The 25,270-nt window shown below is 38.6% G+C and overlaps 1 protein-coding gene across 3 annotated transcripts in view; it reads left to right on the top strand.

Annotated features, from left to right (window-relative positions):
• Positions 1-373: 373 nt before the first annotated feature.
• The window catches only part of FLRT2 (fibronectin leucine rich transmembrane protein 2), a 62,862-nt gene continuing 37,965 nt past the window's right edge, over positions 374-25,270 (top strand). The window contains exon 1 of one of the 3 annotated variants that reach the window (XM_053981071.1): positions 374-417. The gene's annotated coding sequence lies outside the window, so the exon portion shown is untranslated. Of the gene's footprint in view, positions 418-3,207; positions 3,222-3,465; positions 3,520-25,270 lie in introns of those variants that run through there. The other 2 variants (XM_053981069.1, XM_053981070.1) reach the window with 2 other exon arrangements.

Raw genomic sequence — 25,270 nt, 5'->3', positions numbered from 1 at the left:
CTGTCACCCTCACTTAGGAGCGCTGCATCTCTGCTTGTCACCGGTGAATAATGATCGCACGGCGATAAGATCGCTCGGCGGCGGTGCGCCGGGGTCGCCTGGGGGAAGAGAAGACAGGAAATTGCGAGGCGTTTAGCCGCTTCAGCGGGGTGTTCTTCAGTGTCATCGGTGGGTGTCAGGGTCAAATGACCGGCTGGAGAGCAGTTTGAGAAGATAATTTCTTTCCTCCTTTCCTTGAGAGCAACCTTGGGTGTTGGTGACCATTGGCATCTATGGAAAACAGAGACCTCGGTGGTGATCCTTAAAACAGTACCATGCTGGAGCCCAGCTGTGCGGCCACTTTCTCCCCTTTCAACCTGCCGGACCCGGTGGGCTTTGGGTGACCTACCGAGAAGGAACCCACTTCCGCAGGAGCAGGTAACGCCTGATTAAGTCACTTTCTGGATTGACACAATTGACCAAAACTTGTCCTGAGTATCATTCACTGATTTGAAGTATAGGCTGGTTGAGGGTCCAGGGACAGGGAGAGGAACAGGAATAATTTCGCCTAATCCCTCTGAGACTGCAGAGCAGGGCAACTGCCTGAAGCCTTGCAGAAGTTTTTAACATTCCCACTTTCCTCCCTGATTTGGGGCACAGAGGGCAGAAATACCTGTGATCGACAATGGCCAGCTCTGCCTTCTGTGCTGACGACAGGTTGCTAGTATCGGGGACGTGGAAAACAGAGGGACAGGTGGATTACACATGAGAAAGAAAGGGTTTTTTTCACCAGAAAATGCGCTGGCTGTCCATCAGCTTCATGAAGGAGATATAAATCATGCTCAAATAAGAACGCAGAAAAGTATGCAGAGGCTAAGAAAGAAAGAAAGATCTTAAAAAGAAAAAAAATACCTAGAATATTAGCCTTTGTACTCTACAGGGCTCCTGATCCTTTCATCCCTCGGGACCAGCTGGCAGCTGCGAGCAGACTCGACTACAGAGCAGCCCCTGCTCCGAGAAGGGGATGCAGACTCTGACCGCAGGACTGTTCGGCGTCACACCCTCTTCTTCCCGGCCGGCTGGGACCCGCGGAGGGCCCCAGGCTGCCTCCCCTCCATCCTGGGGCGTAAAGCAGGGAAAGAAGCGGGGTCTCGTCCTTAACTCCCTTCCTCTTGCTGAGTCCCCTGAGAAATACTGGCTACCTGCGCTCCCCCGTCCGTGCTCGCTCCCCATCCCCATCACTCCGCGTAGGTGAGGGCACAAGTCCTTCTCCGAGCGAGCGAGCAGGCGGCGCGGCTCGGCTCGGCTCCATACGCGGGGACTCTCCGAAGCCCCCTTGGAGGGCAGGAGGTGGAGGGCAGGGCGAGTGCGGGGGCAGGAGCTGCACCGAGCGCACGGCGGCTGGGCTGACCCTCGCCGGGGCTCCTCGGTGTGGCTTTATTGAGCCTTTGAAGTCGTGAGTGGTTTAGCCCCCCCAAGCGAAGGGCGAAGGAGGCGCGGAGCTAATAGCGAGTGATTCAGCTTTTGAGGTACGGCCGAGCAAATAGAAGCCACTGAGCAGCCAGGGGTGAGGGGGAAGCCAACCCCGAGGCATTTCGGTTCTCTTTTCTGTTTCCTCGACACATGGCATTGATCAGCTCCCTCTCCTCCATCCTTCCTCAGCCCGTTTCTTAAAGTAACTCACAGCAAAAACTGTGCTGTGCGTTTTCTTTACTAATGTAGGAGTTTGAGGCAAATTCTCTTCGTACACCCCGCGTCCTACCCTAAAGGCTCTATCCTATCGCTCAAGTGCTTCTCGGTATTAAATAGCCTTGTCATTAAGTGGACTTTCCAGGACAAGGCAGTAGCCTACTAGGGAGCTGGACGGCGGGGGAAGGGTTACTCCGAAACAAGCGCAGCCAGCCCGGCATGCACATGCACACACACACACACACACACACACACACACACACTCCTATGTACACGCACTGAATATGTACAGGAGAAATAGGGCGGTGGGGGGGGGGGGGGGGAGTGGGTGTTGTTACCGCTTTAGGGCAAAAGGCGGTTTCTCCAGAGGTTTTTAAGTCTTTATGACTGATGATGAAAATCAGACATAATACTAGAGGAGGTCCTTCTCTTCCCTGAGGGTTGGAGATTCTTTTATTCTGTGTTATATTTGTTGAATACTGGTGCTGTGTATCTAAAAGTTCGCAAGGGAGGAAGGAGAGGAAAAGAAGGGGGTGGGGGAGGCGGGCTTGTCGGCGGCTGCACATGAAATATCGCCATGTTGGTGGAGAGCACGGCTGTAATTATTGCTAGCGAGGGCATCTCCCAGAACCGCCGCTCGGGGAGTTTTTCAGCTCGCCTCCCGGCTTCCCTTCCGATACGCTCCGATACACTCCGAGAGTCCCGGGAGCAGCGGTGCGGGGAAGTCCCGCCGGGAAGGACGGCCAAACGCGCACCTTCCTCTCCCGCAGCGCCGGCCCGGCGGGCTCGGCGGTGAGGCAGGGCGGGGATCGGGGTCTCTGCAGCCCGTACGTCCCCCGGCAGCGCCGCCCGCTTGGTTCCCTTCGCTGAAAGCGGGGGAGAGGGGGAGTCCAAACAGATGAAACTCGCTAAATTGTCCTCAGCAACCCAGGAGTTAAAAGCAGCCGGGGGGGACGGGGGACGGGGAGGGAAATAAGGAAAGAAGAAAAAGAGAAAATCTAGCCTGACTTTGCCTCTTGGAAAGCTTTAGGTTGCAGCCCTGCCTTCCAAGCATTCTTTAAACCAGAAATGTGGGAGGGACTCCAGGAGAGAGAGAGAGAGATGGCTATCAACTGAATTCATTACTGTAAACATCTCCCTGGGGTGTCAGGCAGGGAGGAAAAAAAGGCACGACTTACATTAGCAGGGAATAGTGAGATGTGAGGCATCACTACTGCTAAGATCATCCTGCAATCCCGGCTGGAGGCAGGCGCAGGACTTGGAGAGAGCCAGACACACGCTCACACATATACTCACATACATGTGTCCGATGCCTTCTCCGACTTACGAGGGTCCTGGGTCGCTGTGCCTGCTCCTCATGTGATCTTTTCATCATTTCCAGAGGACAAAAAGAGGAAAAAAAACCAAAGCAAACAACCAAAAAAAAAAAAAAAAAAAAAAAAGAAACAGAAAGAAACCCCAAGACCAAGCGTAGCCGCGGTCCCCTCTCGTTTATTTTTTTACCGGAGAAGGAGGAACGGCGAGGGAAAGAGAGAGCGAATCGAGGAGAGAAAGTGCGTTGGGAATGCCAGAGCCGTGGGCTGCGCGCCGGAGGAGGAGGTGGCGGAGCAGGGGGTAGGACGATGCCGCCGCCTCGTAAGGGCGGAGGAAGGCGCGGGAGGCGCGGGGGTCGCTCGGAGCGGCGGCGGCCGGCGGGGAACGGGCCCGCGGGGCCGGCCGGGAGCGGCGCCGGGCGGAGGGCGGCGGCGGCTACTACCGAGGAGCGGCGGCGGCAAAGTTTTGGTGTGGGGGGCCAGACGCGCTGAGGGGGATTACGATCGGTGCCGGCGAGGGATTCCCAGACACCGCCAGGTACAGTTGGGATTCATTTCTTACTCTTTTCCTTTCTGGTAATTCTAGCCCCGGGCGATCTAAAGCCGCGGTGCCCTTTGCCCGCTCCCAGATGGCAAAGTTGAGGAGCCGTGATCAGGCTGTGTCAGAAATACCGCCTTCGCCACGTTAGAGCCCCGTGTCCGCGGCGCCGGGCGCACACAAGTAGGATTTATGAATGGCCGGCGGCAAGTGCTAGCAGGGTCCCCGGGCTGTTTTACGGCAGCGTGTGGCTCTAGGAGCGGGACTCGGTACTGGCAGCTGCAGCGAGGTCCCGGGTCCCCGGTCGCGTTTCACCGCCGAGCAGGAGGGTGCCGAGCCTGGCCCCCACCCCGAGGGGAGGGGAGAGCCGAGGACTACCCCTGCGACAGGGGCACCGGCAGAGCGCCCGTGTGAGCACCACCAGCGGCTCTCTTTGGGAGGTGGTTCGGAGAAACGGGACCTTTAGAGGTGAGCCTTGCTTGGCAGAGGTAGTCGGCTTAATTTGGCGCTGCCGAGTGTTGAGGAATCCACGGGGAGAGTCGGGAGCTGCGCCCGGCAGGAGGATCCATCCGATCCCCATCAGCAGCCTCCGGAGCGGGGCTGGCGGTGAGTGGGTGGGGGAGAGGTTAAGAGAATCGGATCAAGACTTGGGAATACAAAGGAGCCGCTCAGAGACCTGACGAGTTAGACGGGGATCTGACAAAATAAGAATAAATACTGCGGGGGGCCGGGTGCGTGGGGATGGTGTGTGAGCAAAAAATAGGAGATGGCAAAAGGAAGTCAAACAGCTGAAAAGACCTCTCTTGAATATGATATAAAACCCCATAAAAGATAAACAAACAATCATTAAAGTTAAGACAATAAGATTATCCACCTTCTTTTCGGAGTGGGAAGCACTCAACAGGAGCTTTTAATTAATTTTAATGGAGGAAATCTGTTTTAAGGCTTACAATAAGCTAATAAATCCAAGGCACAAATCCGTGTAAATTCCTGCACTGTGTGTGGAAGGTACTGATTATATTTCTTCAGATACTGCCTTTTGTAATGCAGCGTTAAGCCAAATAGAAAGGGAGAGGTTCCTTACACGAGGAGCAGGAAAAGATATTAAAAGCAAGTCAGACCTCTCCCTCTTTACCTCCCTCTCCCTCTCTCATTCCTTCCCTCTCCCTCTCCCCCCCGACCTCTCTCTGTGAAAGTCAGGGTGTGTGTTAGAGAGAGGTTTATTTACTGTAACTAACTTTATAGTGCTTGCAGGGAAATTAAGCCAGTTTAGAGGTTGAGATTGATTAGTTCTTGGGTTTAATAAACCCAACTAACCATACAAAAGCCCCCACAAATTTCCATGGACTAAATTCCTTGCTTCATTCACTGACATGGTCTTTCTCCAATGAAAGGCCTTTATATATTTGTAGTTTAAGACAAAGCTAATGAATTGATTTTTGATATATGTATTTTTGGAAGGAGAAAAGTTCATCCTGGCATTTTTTTCAAAACTCTTAAAAGGTACTGAACCTATATCTCTATTCAGCTTTCTTTCCTGTCTTCTTTGAAAGAGTCAGTATATGCAATGCTATCACTGAGACATAAACTTAGCATAAGTTAGAAGAGCTAAACATTGCATAATAAAAAAGACATAACAGAGGTGATTCTAAAGGCATTATTTCTATGTGACAAAAGTGATGTCAGAATGTTAGTGTTGATCTTGTTTCTGAAAATGATGTGAGGAGAGATTTCAAGAAGCTATTTCAATGGTTGTTCTGTGTGTTGATATGGTAGCGAGGCAGTTAAGAGAGTTCAGGCCTGGAGTACTGTAGGTAAAACAAGTCAGAGCACTGTGCAAATGCAGTGTCTATAAAACTACCTGTGACTAGAACAGTCATCAGTGTTTTCCAAAGTCCAAGGCTTTAGCAAGAAGTGGAGCTGGAATGCACCCAGCATTCCTAAGAGCTGCTCCTCACACACACGTACACCCTATATTTTGTATAAGGTGATGTTATCTGTGTTTGGCTTGGGGAAGTCTGGATCTAATTTGAGCCACTGTTAAAGTTACATTTATATCCTCCTGGCCTGCTGGATAGCTTGATTTAGGATGTAGGCATATCTCCTTTGCGCAACCCTACACCCTTCCAGTTGGAATCTGCATTACATAGGCCATGCTTTCCTTCAAGAATCAAGAATGCGCTTGCGTTCAACTGCTTAAAATAGCAGTATCTAAAACGTGGGATGTCATTAGGGCTGGCTTCCCTACCCTTCCCGCAGCAAAGGAGGAGAGACATAGTTTTCCCAAGTGAAGAAAACAAAAAAACAGTTAAAACAAGTACAACAATCAGGCTTTTCCTGTACTGAACTTTCTATTTAAAGGACTAGAAAGAAGACACACTTAAGATAATACTGTTTCCAGGAAGGTGAGAGCTTTATTTCTTAATCATTTCTGTTACCACTTTAATCTCAAAATGAGTTCATTTTTGTCTAGGATACTTTCATGTAACTTTCAGGTTTTCACTAGGCAGATTCAAATCTAGTCCATTAGTGACCTCTATCTGCGAGAAGGGTGTAGTCAATGATGAATTTTTCCCTTCTCCATAGTGGATAGGAAGCACAGACTAGAAATTGTTTTAGTCCTTTATACCTGCAAATCACCTAGTTTTTTTAGGTTATCAATCTTATATTCGTTGCAAACAATGTGTTTTTCAATTATTTTAAGCAGGAAAACAAAACCAAACCCCAGTTCCAAGCATGAAAGCGTTTTTAATCTGTTTCAGCTATTCCAGTGATAGTATGATAAATATTTGCAAAAATCAGAAAAACAAGAAGTAACCAGTGCTGTTGAACATCAGTGCTAAAGGAATTGCATCTATATTTGTCTGATGTTATAATACTTACTCTAAAGCAGGCTGAACCTGTGTGAAATTTTATTGCCCTCAGTGCTTACATAATTTAAACTTGAGGGAAACACTCAGATGATATATACTATGAGTAGAGTTTATAGTAGCAGGGTGTTTAAAAAAATGTAAGAAAAAAAATCCAGTGCTGTCTATATTAGGAATACATGTCAGAGATCAAGGAAAAAGGGGTCTTTATAAAACAGATGGACTCTTTTAGATGATTATTAAACCCAGCTTCCCAATACTAATTTGCCGCTTGTTTATATCCACAACTATATTCCATATTTTAGTTAGTGATTGTAAATGGCAGTTAAGAACTTGACCAGCAAAATCTTTGAGTAGATGAATACCACTGTTTGACATTTCTCAGATTGAAGCTGATTACCTCAGCGCTTGGTAATGTGATGTTTTAAGGTGTTTCCTTTCCTCCCCTTTGGGCAATTTTTTTAGGAGTCTTTCTGCAAAGCTTTTAATTTATTTCCTCAAGAAACCAAAAGAGTTGGAACTTGCCCCAGAGGTATAAAAATTGGTTTTTCTTTTCTAATTTTTTATTTTCTATTTTTTAAACAAATATTTTAATTTTTTTCTCTTATTAAAAAAAGTAGAAAAGAATAATATATAGTTGTTATTTTTTTAAAAGAAGACTAATTTGACATACACTGAAGATATGAGCCTCAGTTTCCCTACAGCTATGTGTAACCCACGCGTTTCAAGTAATTGGCTTATTTTAAAGAAAAACAACCACAAAAAGATCATAATTAAAATGATGACATGTTTTATTCATTTATTTTAAACATACCGAAACATTAATCCATAGATGATACTCAGGAAAGAAGTGTTTGAAATAAAAGCTCTTCTCTGTTTAACAAATTATATTCTAATCACATCAAATAATATGCCCCAGGAAAACTACAATTTAATCTGATATTTTCAGCCCCTGGTGAAAGGTGTTGGGACCTTCTTATACCTTTTCTTTTTTTTAATTGATGGTTTTCCCAGTTAACAGTTTGGTTGTTTGGTTTTTTTCTGTCTTTGAGTCCTTCTTCTGATGTAGCCCCTTGAACTGTATCAAAATTAAATACTAGCAGCAACTTAAATCCATCATGCTCTATTCAGCATTCCTGAAAACTTAATGATGCAGAACAAGGTCTGTAAAGTTTCCCTTTTTAAAAGAAGTCTTGTGTTTCAATTCTACCTAGAAACAGTCTTCTGTATATTTTACTTCAAGCTATGACTGCTTTATTTGGTTTGGGTTTCTGTTTTATAAACCTTTTCTAGCCTAGTTTAATGCAAGGATGTATTTTAAAAAGCATATGACACAGAAAATTGTTTATCCTTCAGAGGTCTTGTCTTTGAAACTGCTTAAGTCCTTTCAGGAAAAAAAAAAAAAAACAGATTTGGTCCTGCAAAGTGATGGCTTTACTTTGGCCCCAGGTGAGAGATGACTTGCTTCCAACAGGCCCCAGTCAGTAGATTACTGTGATGGTTTGCAATGTGTTTTTGCAAATCCTGACCCAGGCAGAGACATACTTTGAGCCACAGAATTCAGTACTTACTTTCTTTTATCATTTATTTTTGAATATATCACAGTGAAAATGTTTGGATGAAGTGACACAAGTTCTGCTCTTTGGCCAAAGTTCTTTATTGTGTCCATGTTGTCATTGGTAATCTAATTATCTTAAAAATATCATATAGATATCAAGCTAGTTCCTTCTCAATTGCTAAATTAATTTAAAGCAATTCCAAAAATTCTCTTCAGACAAAATTTTCAAGATTTTTTTAATGACTGAGATCTTGTGGGATCATTACAAACAAAGGATTTTGAAATTCCATGTCTGATTTATTAGACATTCATTGTCATGTACATCTGGGTTCAGGAAAACCAGGGCAGGCTGAAGCTACACACTTTTCTTGTAGTAAATGCTGTAAACAATATGGAAGTACTACATGACCTTTCGAGAATAGAGAAGGTGAGAGCTCTGAATGAAAAGCCTCATCAGCACCTCCCAAAAACAGAAATCAGTGTGCTGCAGTGTTACTCTCAGTTCTCACTGGCAGCTTCTGCCATTCCTTCACAAAACCAACAGGTCAAATTAAACTAAAGAGTAGAGTTTTTCTTCCAGTGCTGCACCGCATATCTGCACTAGCAGCTCATAACCTGGCCAAGCTGTTCCATAAGAGCTTGCCAAGAGACATCATCTTTAAAGGGTTGTCTGTGTGGGAAAGTGCTCCAGCAGCATATCCTTAGAGTGCTGAGGGGCTTTAGTGATGCTCACACACAGTCTTCAATCTTCACACAGGTTACAGAGGATAAAACATGGTCAAACTGGAGTCATAGGGTCATCAGCTGCAGACCTGTAGGTTCAGAGTACAAATATTTCTTTCTCTTAAGATGTCCTGTATGTTTTTCCTGTAGAGAATAAGACAATCTTTATAATGTCATTGGAAACTACTGCCAAAAAATATTTTATATCAATATCATACTGACAGAACAAGAGATGCAGTTTTGAAAAAGAAATGTAGGTTATATATATGTACGTGCACATATATAGTTTTTGTATGTGATACATATATAGGTGACTGTGACTGTCTAGTCATAGAGGACTCCCTCAGAACTTTCAAAGCATATATAATTAATATGAATTAAAAATTAAGTTTGTTGGTGAACTGTAAATCAAATTAAACAATAAGAAAAAAGGTATATTTTTCATCCAGTGTGTTGGAAATTTCTATACTGGGTAAAAAAGCTGAGGTGTGCCCAAGAGGTATTGCTCCCGAAATCAACAGAAAGAGTCCACCGTAAACCTACCTGTGCTTATGAAATGCAACTTCACAGCTGAAGAACTGCATTTTAAAATATTGTACTTGATTCCAGACTCAATCCTTCTCTCTTTCATTGGCAAGTTAATTTCACAGACACTCTTCTCATTATTAGGTAATTCTCATGTGAGTAATGATTTAAATACCCCAACGTGATGTCATTTAGCTGTAATTGAAGATGATACAACCCCAACAGCATGTCTCTGATTATACTAATATATATATGCTTTCAGTAGGAGTTCCTTCACATATGTATAGGAAAATAAGCTATGTAGGTAAAAGTAATTTAAGTTACTAGAATTATGTCTTTATTAGGACTGAAGCTGTATTTTTGTTTGTCACAGGCACAGAATACATAGGCATACTTCTGTAAAAACTATCTGCAGACCAGACATCATGTGTGCATATCATTTAATGAATTAGGGTTTTGGTAAGTGAAGGAGTTTTAGTGAGCCTGTTTCATGCCTTAAATGCTAACTGAAACCATGTCAGGTGTCTCTAAATGAAGGAGTATGTGTTAGCCAAACCTTATAATTTCATTTGTGATCTAGGAAGTTTTTCCTAGGTGGTGCTTCTTGTGTCACTGAGAGATTTGCATCCAACTAAATGCACCCTATTTAAGAGTCTTGTTTGGCTGGTTTCACAGGCCATCTCATTGGCTCTTCTAGGTTTAACCTTATTCTTATCTTTAACCACTTAGCTTTGGAGTTAATCACAAATGCTCCAAAACTACACATTATTTCTTGAGCCATATTGGTTGATAACTTGCTCTTCAGTTTCATCATTTGTTATGAAAAAAAAAAAAAAAACAAAAAACACAAAAACAAAAACAAAAACAAAAAAAAACAAAAACAAAAACAAAAACAAAACAAAAAACAACAAAAAAAAACCAAAAACACCCAAGCAAAACAAAAAATAAAAAATCCAAATAATTTTGATACCTGAATTGGTGTTATCTTAGATCCGGTGATTGTAGGACTCCCATTAAATATATTACTGTTCTATGTGCATATTGCATCATTTTATACAGATCCATTACTGTAAGCCCCCACATTATTAATTGGAGAAGAGAAAGTGGAGGCAGAAAAGACAGGAAGGGCTAACCAACAGCTCACACTTCTGTCTCTAGTATGCTCATAACATTTTCTTTATTAATTTAAACTTTTTCAATACTTCATAATTTTATGCTTTCAACTGCCCATTGAAAATTTATTTCCAAATCAAAATAAGTAAACTAAGCAAATAAAATGTGCTCTTATCCAGCCTGATAAAATTCTCCTCCTTTAAAACAGATTTAGTTGTCTAAGAATAAATTTTCTCACATTGAAGATGAGTATACAGTAAGGGACTGTTAAAATTTAACAGAACATGGTCATATACAGACAGTCATTCTCATCTGTATTGCTAAATCCTGTGTATCAAATTGGTATGTGTCTAACAGTGATTTTTGAAATAGCTCATTCTGGCCCTCTGCCATGCTGCTCAAGTGAAGAGCTGCTTCTTGAACAGTTCAACAGTAAATTGTAAAATGCATTTTGCCAGAAGTCTTTTTTTTATATTTGAGAAATTACTTTCACTGTTCAACAAAACTAATTTCAAAACCTTATTATTTAACAGTGGTGCAGCAGAATTACAATCTTTACTCACGGAGAGAAATGCCTACCACTATAGCTTTGAAAATACTTAGGAAAAAAAGAAGCATAATGGACACCTCTCATTCTTTTAAGAATGTGCACTTTGAATGCCACAGACAGAGCCAAGTCCCTTATAATTACCCAGAGATGCCTAAGCATCTGTGGCAAAGCATCTGACAGTAATGTTACTTTAGTTCCTTTATCCATGTTGAGACCCAGAAAAATATCCTTTTAATTTTTTTTTATTCATGAGGTATTATGTATTTAAAATTATAAAAATGTAAATACGTGCATGTGGGGACACACACACATAGTATAGAAAAGAAAACAAACAAAAAAGATTTTCAAGATAATTAGAGTAGCAAAAGATCATTTAACAAAATCTATTTCCTTCTGGAGCTTAGTTAGCATCTTCCTTTTTTGTTATTTAACTAGGTAGTGGGGCAAACAGTGATACTGAAGAACTTTGAAATGGAAACTGTTACATGAGTTTTTCTAGTTTGTTTGGTTTTCTACTGTAGTGCTTTCCCTCTACAGTTAATTCTGAACAGTTTTCACAAGTACTACTCCATTCAATACAGTCTTAAGAAAAATGTTGAAATTTGATTTAATTTTAAATTCTGGATACGGGGTTCTGTATCCCTTCTTGTGTGATAACCTAGAACCTTAGTTTTTAGTTATGTATAGTTCCAGTAAAATGCTGTCACTGAAAGCTAAAGACCAAATAAACAACCAAAACCCATTGGAACAAATCCAAAAGCAAAGCCAAAGGACATCCAAGACCACAATTCAGGAGCTGTGGAAATCTCAGTACTAACAAGATGGCTGTTTTCTGTTCCACACTGGATAATCTTATCAGTATCTATTTAACTTTATATTTCGTACCACCTACAGGTTTGTCTATTATCACAGAATTCAAACACTCAGCTCTATTCTGAGATCAGCACAGTGGATCTTTATAAATCTGGAATAAATGAGATGTTAGAGTTGCTGCCAGCAGCTCTGGCAACAGAACTGTTGATCTACCCAGATTCTCTTTCCTGCAAAATGTCTTATCAGCAGATCCACACATCCTACGTGGTGTGACTGTGGATTTACAGATAAGAGGACAGAATGACTGAAAGTGGATGGATGACATGATCATAAATAGGTCATGAGTTGCCAACTGTGGAGCTTGATCCTGAGCACCAGGAGAGGCAATTATAAATTTTAGAGCCCTTCAAAGAATAAGGAGATCTCTAGGTAAAAGAGTTTAACTCTTCACCCTTCATTTGTCCAAAATTGAAAGTACATAAATCAGTCCATACGAGCAGAGATGACTCTGAAATTTATAACCACTCATCTCTGTGACATTGATGGAAACTCTATTGAATCAAATGCATAGATATTCTAATTATGAACCTCAGATATTCAGAACTTCCCTTAGGCCATCAATATCTCATGTGCAATCATATTTTACAAGCTGCCGAGTGATTGTCTGGTTGTGCATGTGCTGACCCAGAGAAGGCATCCTCTAGTATAGCCAACCAGCTGCAGAAAGATGATCCTTTTTGAGCTCTAGGAGAATAAACACTTTTAAATTTCAGATAACATCAGTGTCAGTTCACAGGCTGCTTAAGTCTTGTGAAGAAATACTTGGCAATCTTGGGAAGGGGTATTTAAATATAGTGCTGTATATTGTTTTGTATTGATTGATAGCCAATGCTTGCCGAAATACATTCTTTTTAACTCTTTCACTGCAAAGCTAAAAGATTATCTCCTATTTAATACAATAGGAAATAAAAAAAGACCTGGAGCCTTGCTATGAAATTTGCCTTCCCACAGTCTGGGGTACTGTTATTGACATGGGTTTGTATTTTGGTAGCAGCATACTACTCTCTTATTTGTCTCTTTCACAGTCTTTTTTTTTAAATACACGTAGCAGCATAGGCTGAATCAGAATTTTTAGTTGGCTCTTCAGATAAGAAGGATCTTTCTTTTAAGCTGGAGTTCATCCTCTTATGCCTGTCATGTCAGGTGCATTGAGGACAAGTATCCTAAAGATACGATCACAACTAATAATAATGATCACGGAAGTTTTTATTTTCATTCAAATACTTCTCATATCATTTTTGAAAGTCAAGTATTGAAGCATTGTGACAAGGGAAGATAAAAGCTGGAGGGGGAAAGTAACTAGAAAATAACTGAAAAACAGGATGGAAGTGAGTAATCAAAATTGTCCGGACTAAATGAAGTCCGTAGATAAACAAGTTTATGTGCAACAGAAAATCAGAATGTCCTAGTTCTCACAGTTTTAACCACCTAAGCTGTTATTCATCTGCGAAGAAAATGAACTGCTATGAGAGGCAGAAGTAGGACAGTGCACCTTCTAGGACAAGCTAAGACAGGACAAAAGGATCTGTTGCATTCCCCTAATTGTTTCTGTGGTGGGCATGGCACATTTGAATTGTCACACAGTTAATGTTCTCTCAGAGTGTGTTACCTCTAGAACAGAACCCTTGCTGGTTTTGTGAGTCTGTTCTTTAGCCTATTAATATTATTCTATGTTCTCATTTTTGTGTCTTTAGAAACTATGCAATTTAATCATAAGAAAAAACAGATACAGAGTAAAGATGGGATGGATAAAGCAATTAGTGGGAAACTAGTCCTAAATTTTCCTCTCAGGAATGGTTTATTCACAGGAAGTGTGTTTACGTGGATAAATCAAAGGGGAATAATTAATATTATATGTTATTTAAAGTATATAATATAAATCCTGACAGCTTTTATTGTTAGACATCCCATCTGAAAGAGATTAGAGATCCCTTATATGACAAAAAAAAAGACTGAATTAGGGGAGCAATGGGGACAGTACCAAGAGAGCAAATGACACCAAAGTGGGTCTTTATTACTGTTGTTTATGAGAAACCTGCTGAAGGAAATGTTCACTGTGCACTATAACATTCAGAATTGTGATGCTATCTCTGCATCATCAGTGCATTCATGCTGTCCTGTTGATTAAATCACTGGTCAAACACTGATCAAACTCTGTACTATGGTCTGCAGTATGCTTTTGCCACTTGCAGCTGAACATAGGGCAGAATTCAGCGTGGATTCTGCAGTCAGGGGACAATGAGTGGTACAGACTGAGGACTAAACCAGCAATGGCTGCAGAAACTCCTTGTGCATGTACATATAGGAGGGTTGGCATTTCTCTTCCCCCAGGCACCCCAAATGCCCACAATCAGCATCAGCACCAAGTCTGAGCCCTTAATATGAAGGAAGGAGATAATTCATGGTAAAGGCTATACTAAAGATGTATGTCCTTGCTTTGTTAGTGAGGCTGTGCAATTTTTTTTAATGTGTCAGCCTTCTCCATGAGTGTTGTCGTAGCAATAATATTTGGAACTACATGCAATTCTAGTTATTTGCTTACTTATTATCTTGAAAAAAGTCCAGTAAAGAATCTGACTAGAATCCAGTTACTGTAACTGTAAAAGAGAAAAAAAAAAGCTCAGTGGAAAAATGGCACAGTATGAGTTAACATGTTAGCCCTTCATTCTTTCAGATCAAGCTTCCTGTGAGTAATAAAACACAAGGCAGATGAATTTGGCTGGTCTCAGTCAAGCCTCTCATGGATACTTGCCCACACGGGAATAACTACTGCATAGATTAGCTCTGTGAATAGTTCCAGGACAGGTGTGGGACTGAACTGCTTTGGCAGAACTGTGCCAGGGAACTTGTGTGTGATGATTCGCTCAGTGGTATCTGCCTTTCCTTTTCATGAGCACTAAAATTTAGCCAAACATGTTTTTAAGTAATTGATTTTAGGAAATTGGAGAAAACTCAAATTTTGTCAGATTAGCAAATACTTCATTGGACAATACAAATTAAGTACAAGTGGAAATTAGAATACCCTTACTATGGTAAGAAATTGTCAACATGCCATTCCTGAAAACAGAAACAGTGTTATGGTTTCTGATTCATCTTTCCTAACAGACTAAAAGAAATAACAAAAAAGTCAAATATTTAAAAGCTTACAAGGGGAGTAAATGGCACAGGGTTATTCTTGTTGAATACAAAATCTTTTTATTACTATTTGAAATCCAGGCATAGTCTTTGGTGATCTATATGAAATGAAAGGGGGACTCAGGTAAACCCACTGCTATTTACAGCCTTGTTTTCCAGTCCCTGTCAGAAGTGAAAAGATTTGTTAGGTAAGGAAGAAAAACTGTGCTTTGACTTCCATATGCTCTTCTTCCTCTCTTCTTACAAAGCAGATGTGAGCCTCAGTCACACTGTACAAGTCCTCATAAAAAGCACATTATCAGAAACAAACTCTACATTATTTTTCCTGACATAAAAAGAGGGAATGTAAACATAAGATAGGAGGAAGAGTAAAGAACAGCATTTGATCAATGAATTCTGATGCACAAGCAGATTCACAAAGCGGCTTGATATTAGATGTGTAGTAGCACTTGCGTAAATCAGGGCTCGACCAGTTTACAGCTGAATTTTCCTCAACATAAAACCGAAAACTTCTCTATTGAGCTCCTTGTTAGAGCCATGACTGTAGGCAAGCCTTCCTTCTTAAATAATAAGGGGAAAGGATTGCAGTCTGGTAGCTGACACTGCTGTTTGTGCCCTGGCTTCCTCAGAATCAATAGAGGACCCTGCTCTTCAAATCTCTCACACAAAGTAAATATTTTTTTTCTTGATTTAACTGGAAATGCTTGGGCATGCAATTGCCTAAGCTCAGGTTTACAGCACTGCTCTAGTTATTTGCCACACAGTTTGGAGTTTCAGAGTCATCTGTGGAGTAATTTATAGAGGCATCTATTTTATATTGCAGTTATGATCCTTATATCCGTCTCATAGCAATTGCTCTTCCCATTGTGACTGACATGTTTTCCATTACATTTTTCGTGCATTCCACCATTGCTATAACTAATGTAGCTTGATTTTCACAGGCATGTGACCATTTTGGTCATGTAATATGGCTTTAAAAAATTTATCGGCCTAATTGTCATCTCCTTGTGCTAGAGGACTAGAGCATAATGGCTTTATCAATGCAACAGTGGACTTTTGCCACTTGCAGTAAATTTCAGATTTACCAGTTTTAATTAATTAAATAATTTCTCCTGCTGCAGGAGCTCTATTGCAGGAGTAGGGAGAACAATGACAGAGGTCCTCTATCCATTTGCTATTTTTAAGTTTCAGTTAGCCTTATAGTTGTGCATATTCTGATGGTGGTGTTGTCTAAGAAAGATAGGAACAGCATGAGACAACTGCTGTAATGTTACTGGAGAAAATTCAGTATTGCTGCGTTGCAGTGAATATTTATCTCCAGATTTTACAGTAAGACTTTGCTATCTGGTAACCACTGATGTTTATTCATTCAGGATTTAGTGGCCTTTTTCCAGTACAAATTTCAGTAGTACCCCAGAGGCTGTTAATGGCTAATAATAAATGTGTCCTTTCGTTAGTCATTGTTTCCTTTATAGAAACTAGTACAATATTTTGCAACTAGATATAAAACAAAGTGAATAATAATGAGCTACATTGCATTCTGTTGTATGTGATCTTATTCTGCTCATCACTGTATTAACCTATTGCCAATATGTAAAGCTTTAATGAAATCTGCCATTATAAAAGTGTTCTGCGATGTTCAATAATATTACATGTCTTTATATAATGCAGAGAATTATAAATACGCAACATGAGACCTGGTCAGTCAGAATTGAAAATCTTTAAATTCCCTTCTGATCATGAAATTCAGGGCAGTGGTTTGTACACACAGTAATTTATGGGTGCATTGATCATGTTTATAACTCCACTGACTTGATACACATGCACAATCTAGATAAGTAATTAGCAAAATGACGTCAATGGTGCTGCATATTCCAACTGCAAATAACAATGTGGCAAAAATTACTCCCAATGCACTGTTCTTCTAGAAATGTTATACACAGCATTTCTCTCTCAATCCCTGCTCTCTTGCTCTCTCCCTCTCCCTCACTTTGTCCTTCTATTGTAACCTTTAATGCCTAGAGCTCTAGACGTGCTGAAACCTAGGTCTTCCCAGCAAGATTAAAGGGTTGTGTTTTCATGGTACTATGATTCCATCTATTTTAACATCTCCTATCAGAGAGGACGGAGTCCACAGGTTCACTAATAGGTATCAGTACAAAGCTGTCATTTTAGGCTGTGGAAAAATGAGATTAGAGTTGATCTGACAAGAAACAAATCTCCTCTTCCTTTCTCTCAGGTAATTACACAGGTTGAATTCATGATCCCAGTGTATTTCTTGCTCTTCAGGCAATTTCCAGGAGGAAGATTCTCCTTGTTATAAATAAGTACCCATAATCTATAATTGCTGACAGTCATTTGGGGAAGTTTTCCCTTCTATTCATTGCTATGCTACAAATAAAAAAAAAAGTGAAATAAATATCATATCTCATATTACTGCTCTTAAATAGAGAGGGATCTTACTGATAATTTTTCACTCTGTAAGTCTTCTTGTGATGTATCATTACCAATAAGGGAAAAGGAATTGTAAAACCTGAAATAGCAAAAAACTAAAGTGTAACTGGTCACACTTTCACTACAGATATTTCTCTAGTATAAATATAGGTTCATTCCTCTAAAATCTGGAATTACGTTGCATCTACATAAATGTAAATGAAGAGACTTACTCCTTGTTTCAAGTCTTTACCTGTAGGATAAAGCAGAAAGAAGATGAACATCCTTGTATCAGACATATTGACAGTGTCACAGCAAAACATATTTGGAGCTGTAAATAATCAGAAGAACAGTGCATGTACAAACCTGAAATGCCTGAAGTAAAGTAGAGAGTGCTCGTGGTTTATGAATCAATGTATAGATGTCAGTACATTGACAAATCAAATAGGCAACTACAGTCATCTGCCTGTTGTGCATGCTACCTATATCCATAGTGGTTTAAAAAGCAATTGCAAAAATCCACAACACTTTTGAAAACAGAAAACAGAATGAAAAGCACTATGTTTAGTCCAAAAGGGCATGTTCAAAAATTCATTTGTAAAAGTGTGTTAGATTTTCATTAAAAACACTAAGTAATAGGGAAATGTAAAAGAATCCTCTGGTTTTTAATACAAACTTTAAATGGCATTCCACAAACAGCAAAATTTTCACACAGTTTGAACAGAGCTTCTTGATTTATTTTGATAATTAGTATGCTATCCGGTAGAGAAACTCATGCATGTGCTTAGTATATATTGCCATTTTGTTATGTGAAGGGTCTGGGAGAATAATAAAAATAAACCCAGCAAAACAATTGTCTGCTTCCAGCCCAAGTACAAGCATTAAAAATGTTACTATAATCACATGATTCCTAATGAAGCTGCAGCTTCAAAATGTCTGATTTTTCTATATAAAGAAGTGAATTTGGAGTAAATAGGTGAAGGAGATTGTAAGGTTCTCTGTAAAGTATAGCAAAAATCTGAAGAATACTGTAACAAAGAGACCATAACTGCAATATATGCATATATATCACTTTTTACAGATATCTCTAGGCAGAAATGGCTGACTTCTAGGGGCTTTGCTCCTGGGACAATTAACTCCACATTACTTGTTTAAAAATTATTTACTTAAAAACATTACTTACTCAGCAGTATCTTTGATTGTTTTTTTTCCCCCATAGCTTAAGAATAATGCAGCTGTACTGCAGTCATTTCATGCTAAAACAATAGAAAATTTTTAGATTTCTCCTCTACCTTCCCACTCTCTTCTAAAAGTGACAAAGATATTATTCCCGTGAAATGCAGGCCTCTATTTCATGCTGGCTCCTTCTGTTTCCAGTTAGATCAAAAATAAATTTGAGAAGCAGTATCCTTTTCACAGCTGAGGTCAAGTCCTTCAGAATTCTGCATACTTTCAATCCCAGTAAAAGTCAATAAGTTTTGAACATGATAACCATTTTGCAAGGTCTCCACACATACTTAAACACATCTATTTTGGTGGAAATTTCTTTCAACTTATCTCCATTGGAAGGACCAAGAAGAACCATCTTTATATTTTTATGTTTTTGAGTGAAAAAGATTTCATTTCAAAATGTAGTATGGCCTAAAATATGAATCTGAGACAGTTTGAAATGAAAGCTCTTTATGAAGATCAAGTTTTCTCATGGTGACTTTTTTTTTTTTTTTTTTTTAATTTAAATTGTAACAATATTGCCTGCAAAGTCCACAAAACAACAGCAATAAGTAATAAAAGTAATAAGAATAGGCAGCAGGTTGTCTGGCATGCAATGAGAATTTGAGCAAAGACCAATCTCCCTTGGTACATGTTGATGTGAATAATTAAATGAAACAGAGGCAAAATACAGTCTGTCAAAACCAGTTTTCTTCTAGAGACCTAGGTGGAATTATGATTTATTTCAAGGGAAAGCTTTTATGCATGTCTCCAAAACCTTGGTTTGCACAACGTGTCTCTGTGCTAAAACTTCCCAAACTAATTTCCTTAATAAAGAATGTTGGAATAATTTTTTGCAATATGCAGTATATCCTAGCAATTTCTCATATTTATATGGAATTTTCATTGCCAATTGTTTCCTGAAGAGAAAATACTGCAACATCATACTGGGCGAGCTTCAGTGGGCTGAAATGTGGCATCCAGTTACTGATTCAATATTCAGTGTATCTGATGATGCTAGAATATATACTCTGTTTTCTGAACATGCAGCTCTGCTCATCAGTTGGTCTATACTGACATAATTTTCTTAGATTAGTTATGCTAGTTCAGGATTTGAACAGAAGAATGAACCATCAACTATATTATCTGATCTGATTAGCTTTCCAGAATAAAACAGAATATTATTCCAGAATAACAAAAAATTAAAGAGAATGTAACATATTAATGAGGGATCCATTCCTCCTAAATTTAATACAGTCATAAGTTTTCTTGCCCGTATTATGTCCAGAATTGACTGAAAATTTTAGAAATATTTAAATAAATTTCAAATAAAACATTTGGTGGAACAATGTATCTAAAGTGATGCAGAATTAGTTACTTGGTGTCCCAAACACAAATTTGAGCTCATAAACTCCTGAAATGTAATACCAGCCCATTGTGACAGGTAATTGATTAATTTGGATGTAGTCTATTTTTAGGTATTTGTGTGGCATAATAGCACTGTTATAGCTATATCTCTGTTTTAATATAAGTGACTGAAGTTCCTGGAGTAACAGACGTAGGTGATGATTTGTCCTTCAGCAAAATCAATAGAAATAGCTCCCACTGACATAAAAGAAGCAGGGTAACTTCTGATTACCCTCTCCATGTCCCTTATGGTTAATTAAAACTTCATTCAAGCACTTCATTGAGTAGTTGCTAAAACTCTTAATATGTTTTTTGAGGTCTTTATGCTTTCCCTGTCATGTAGAGGACCATCCATTCAATAAATGGCCCCATGTAAAAGCTTAAGTTGTGATTTGATTACTAGATTTATCTCTACTGTCAAGTCCTACAAGCCACCTGGAAAAAGATGTATTCCTTTTCTTCTTGTCTCAATTGAAAATGAGCACTGAGACAAGAATGCACCACAAAGGGAGATAAAAATTTATTATATGAGCACCTAGAATGTAAGCTAATACACAGGAATTCTGAGTATGATTCACGCTCAGTACTGCATCTTAGCATTTTTCATCAAAACCGTGTAAAAATTAGATTGAACCTAAATGATCTAAAGAAACTTTGTAAAATCAGGATCCGATACATCTATATGTATTTTCCATATATGCTTGCAACATTCAGGCTTGAATTCTTCACAGACCTAATAAGCTGCCTTTCTGAAACGTGTTTGTTTCCAGATATCATCCAAAAAAAGAGTGAGACATGCTGAGCATTTTTTGAGAAACTGAAAATCATTACACTTGTCTCAATGGCTGGAATGACATCTTTATTCTTTTAGCCTTTTTCTCAAATAAACAGAACATCAGGATATTTTTCTAAAAGCAAAAATTAGTACATAGTCTCCAATAAATTATGTAAGCCTCATTTCTAGGCACACGTGGAATTAACTTTGACAAAGCACTGATGTATTAGTGTTGAAAATATGTCTGCAGTGACAGAGCAGGCACTGCTGGCATAAGGAAACCTCAGTACTTAAGATAAATTAATTAACCATGTTTGGTCATTTGGAATAGCAAAATTGATTGATCAGAGTTGAGCCATACCATAGGATTCATATCTTCCCTTTTGACAGAGAGACTGCACTGACTACATCGTCTTCAATTGGAGCCTTGGGTAATTAAGAACTCGAGTCACTGAAATAATAGTACGAATCAATTGAACACTGGAAGAGTTTTTGTCCAGGCACTTATTCATAAGATCTGTTACGTATATCTTCCAGATATTATGTCATTAGGCCTTAATTGCTAAACCCCTAAAAATGTGTAAATTTCCATTCACATCAGGAAACCACATTCATGCAGGAGAAGGACCTACAGTGCAGCCAGTAGCCGAAATCACACTCTGTGAGAATCTGTAGCAAGATACTTTGTAACTTATGTTATTAACACTGAGTGCATTTGGGTCTCCTTTCTTTTCCCCGTCCTCCCTTACTCCCCTTGTGCTTCTCCTCAATCTCGTTTCCCTTTCTGACGGAAATCAGTGCAATATATCAGTTTAAAATAAAACATTGCAATAGGAGCAATGCCTTGCTGACATAAACTGCTACATGCACATTGCACACATGACAGGCAGGTATATTTCTATTTGGATACTTTCAGTGGATACTTTCGGTGGCATTAATAACAACAATATTTATATTACCATAAGGTCAGCTTGCACTAGAGTGTAATTTATATAGTGTTATGTTTCCTGCAAGGGTTCTTCCTGTCACAATAATTTCTGGCTTTTTGAAGGTAAACATGCAGGACAACTAAGCCAAGTGTATGGAATTACCAGTATTTTTAATGTTATAACTATTAAAATAATGACCTTTATGCAGCCATCTGTGGCTCTACACAACCTCTTCAAACTCAGAGGTTCTTAGAGATTATTAATAGCAATAACCTTATCTCAGCAATGTGAGAACTGTAGCTGTCCAGATTGAATGTCATTGGTAAAATTGCATCGGAAAATATTTCCATCTGAATTGGTTAAAAATATAAGTACTAAATCAAAGAATCACTACTTTGATTTCAGATATTTCTGAAGCATATTGAGCAAAATTCTGGACAGTCACTATCATCAGCAAATTAAAATTTTCAAGAAAGTATTGAAGGTGTCAAAGCTAAGCTTCCACTAATTTTTGAGTGTTGCTGCAAAAAGACTAAAGCAATTTGTCATTTACAAATTTTTGTGATAAATTTATCAAGTATAGTAATGATAAAAAAAAAAAGTTATTTTAAGGAAATATCTGAATTGCTATTTTGCTGTTGAAAGAAGAAAAAATTATTCTGATGGGCTATTCAAGGTTCTCCAGACTGCTCGAACATACAATAGTGTTGGTTTATTTTATTTTCTTTTTTTCACAGTTTCCATATATTTATGACAGAAAATGTTACCATTACCATAGTTCTGTACATGTAAACAAAAGTAGCTAAAGTGTATCTATATCAAGTTCACAAATATGGTACATTGCCATCATGTTCTTTGGTGCAAATAGCCTGACTGACATGAGATCTATCTTTCTTCAGAAGTTTTATTTATAGTTTATTTTATTCAATTTTTGCATTATGCTGTCATTCTCAATAATAAGTTAATGCTATGCTGGAACTATTTAAAGGGATTATAGTGTCAGTAAATTTTAAATCAAGATACTTCCCTAACTTATATTACTGGAATAATGATTGATGAGCACTTTAGTAAAATCATGTGAAATCAAGTACATGAGAGGGCAAAAAATATCACCAGCAACACCATCAAAACAGCCTTTAAAAGTTTAGTGACTGAAGAGCCACTTAAAGCCATTGTGCTTTAGTGATTAGAGGAGGCAGAAACATATTATAGAAACTGAAGTGAAATCCTGGCTAAGCAAAAAATGTTTCAAAAATTATACTGACCTCAAAAAAGATCAAATTTCACTCCTGGGGCTTATTCTTTCTGACTCTGCTGCTGAGTCACTGAGCTTATTTGGTCAAGTAATTTAACCTTTGGTCCTAGCTGGTTAAAAATTATGATCAGTCCCAGAAATTTTGTTTAGAGCTGTGTCGTCTTTTGTCTCTAAAACACTTAAAGATGATGTAGTGAAGGATTATCTTAGTATGAAATGTCCCATAAAAATCTAAATATCTCAAATTCTTCAGAATTGAAGTCAACAGTAAGAGAGAGATTTTTCTTGTTTTATTGCTTTTATTTTTTTTTTCATGCATTTTTTCACAATATAATCTGTTGCAATTGTAAGGAGACATTCACAAAATAGAAGTATTTAGCTCAGAAGGGAGATGATATTACAAAAGCTACTAGGTAGATAAAGAGAATATTCTTAAGGGTTTTTTTCCTTAGATCAAGGGTCTGGAAGTCACTTCTTAAAGTGATTGTATTCTCTATAGTTAGGAGCTATCCTGCTGAAGTAAGTGCTGCAGAATTTATGATCAGAATAAGTACAAGCTGTTGATATGGATTACAAGACATTCTTGTAATGTTAGGGGAAAAAAAAAGTGATTCTATGTGTTCTTGTATGGGAGTGAATACGACAGCAATTAATCATTCAGGAACTAGGCAGAAGCTCAGAAACTTGTTTACAAATGTGAGCAATTAAGAGTTTAGGATCTATGTCACTTTAATCTTCAGGACCTTCTGAAGCCTTTGGTGATGGCCACTGCTTTTGACTAGTCTGTCTTGCCCTTTTTCTCACTTATGTGATGTATAGCATATGTTTTCCATATCAAACAATTATTTCTCTACTCAGAATTGTGCCATTTACCATATGGTTAAAGAAGTTATACTATCTTCTTTTTCATGTATTTTTTAACACTTATCTTCCATTCTGTCTACTACTGTGTGCCTTTCAAACATTTACTTGCCAGGTTAGTTCTGATTAATCTGCATATATCTAAGATGCCAGCCTATGTTGCTAAGCTCTGTTTTATAAAGATGTTTTACACATAATACTTTCTATGCAACTTGTATTTCTGATTATAATTTTCAGCCTATGCAGCAACTTCTTATTCTCATTTACTGTAATGAATTATGAAGTTATTATAATAAAACAGTAGTAATTTTTGACAATGTAGGATTAGTCTGTAACAATAGTAATATTATAATAACTTACTATCACAGCACAACAGTGAATATATGGACTGCGATGATTTAATCTGGATGGACTCCTAGAAAATACCTAATGTGAGAGTTTTTCATTCAGAACAACTTGCAAGGATCCCAAAAGAGTACATTTGGACACTTAGAAAAGGAGATTGTCATTCACTGGAGATACAATTGTGGATTTAAATACTGGGGTTTATTTCTAAATCAACATATAAATACATGCAAAACAAGTGTGCTCTGAAAAATTTCATTATCCCTATTTCAGGGAAACAGATGAGATATTTTTTTATAACTCATTCCAAAGAAGTTAAATTAAGTCTTAGGCTCAGGGTTAGAACTCTGTCACTGAATTTTTAGTGGGGATGACACTAAAAAATGCGAAGGCAGAGAGAAAAGCTATCAGAGCATGTATTTAAAAACTAATATTTCTTCATCTGAGAATGCAGCAAGTATTACTTGGATGTGTAAATTTCACCTTGGAGATTTGAAACAGTAAGTCCTGTGGCATTCTTCACTAATTGGAGAAGATATGAAAAGGAAGAAGAAGGAAGAGATCATCTTTGCTAGTGTGGCTAGAGGTTCTTTTCGCTTTTCATATGCAAAGATTTAAAAACATTTTAAGACAAATGTTTAAAAATATAAATGTCAGTGTAAAATGGGATGGAGTACAATTTGCATCAACCAGAGATATAGGGGGAGTGATGCTAGGCTAGCCTGGTAGCTATGTTTAACAAGATAACTGATTTTCTTGAAGAAAACGATAATGAACTTTTTCTATCTAGACTTCAAAAGAACATCTGATCTGGTGAAATTCTTTAGCATGAGGAGGAAAGTTAGAGACTTAGAGACTGGAAGCAATTTTTTAAGTGTAAAAGAACAAAAAGGAAGAGAACTAAAAAATGCAGTAACTTGTCTCAATAGATATTATTATTATTATTATTATTATTATTATTATTGCTATGACTATCACTATTATTGTTATTAATATTATTAATATTATTATTATTACCATAGATAATATCCATAGATATTATTATTAGAATTCCTCTAATCTTATCTTTGGTTCTGACAATTGTCAGCATTTGCATCTAGAAATTTAGTTTACTAGAATAAAATTAATCAATGGCACATATATAAGATGAACTCTCATGAGAGTACTGCCATAATATCTGAAAACGCTTT

The sequence above is a fragment of the Vidua macroura genome, chromosome 6 (genome assembly GCF_024509145.1).
Source record: "Vidua macroura isolate BioBank_ID:100142 chromosome 6, ASM2450914v1, whole genome shotgun sequence".
NCBI classification, from domain to species: domain Eukaryota; kingdom Metazoa; phylum Chordata; class Aves; order Passeriformes; family Viduidae; genus Vidua; species Vidua macroura.
Note: the sequence above shows the minus strand (reverse complement) of the source record. Positions and strands in the feature narration are given on the sequence as shown.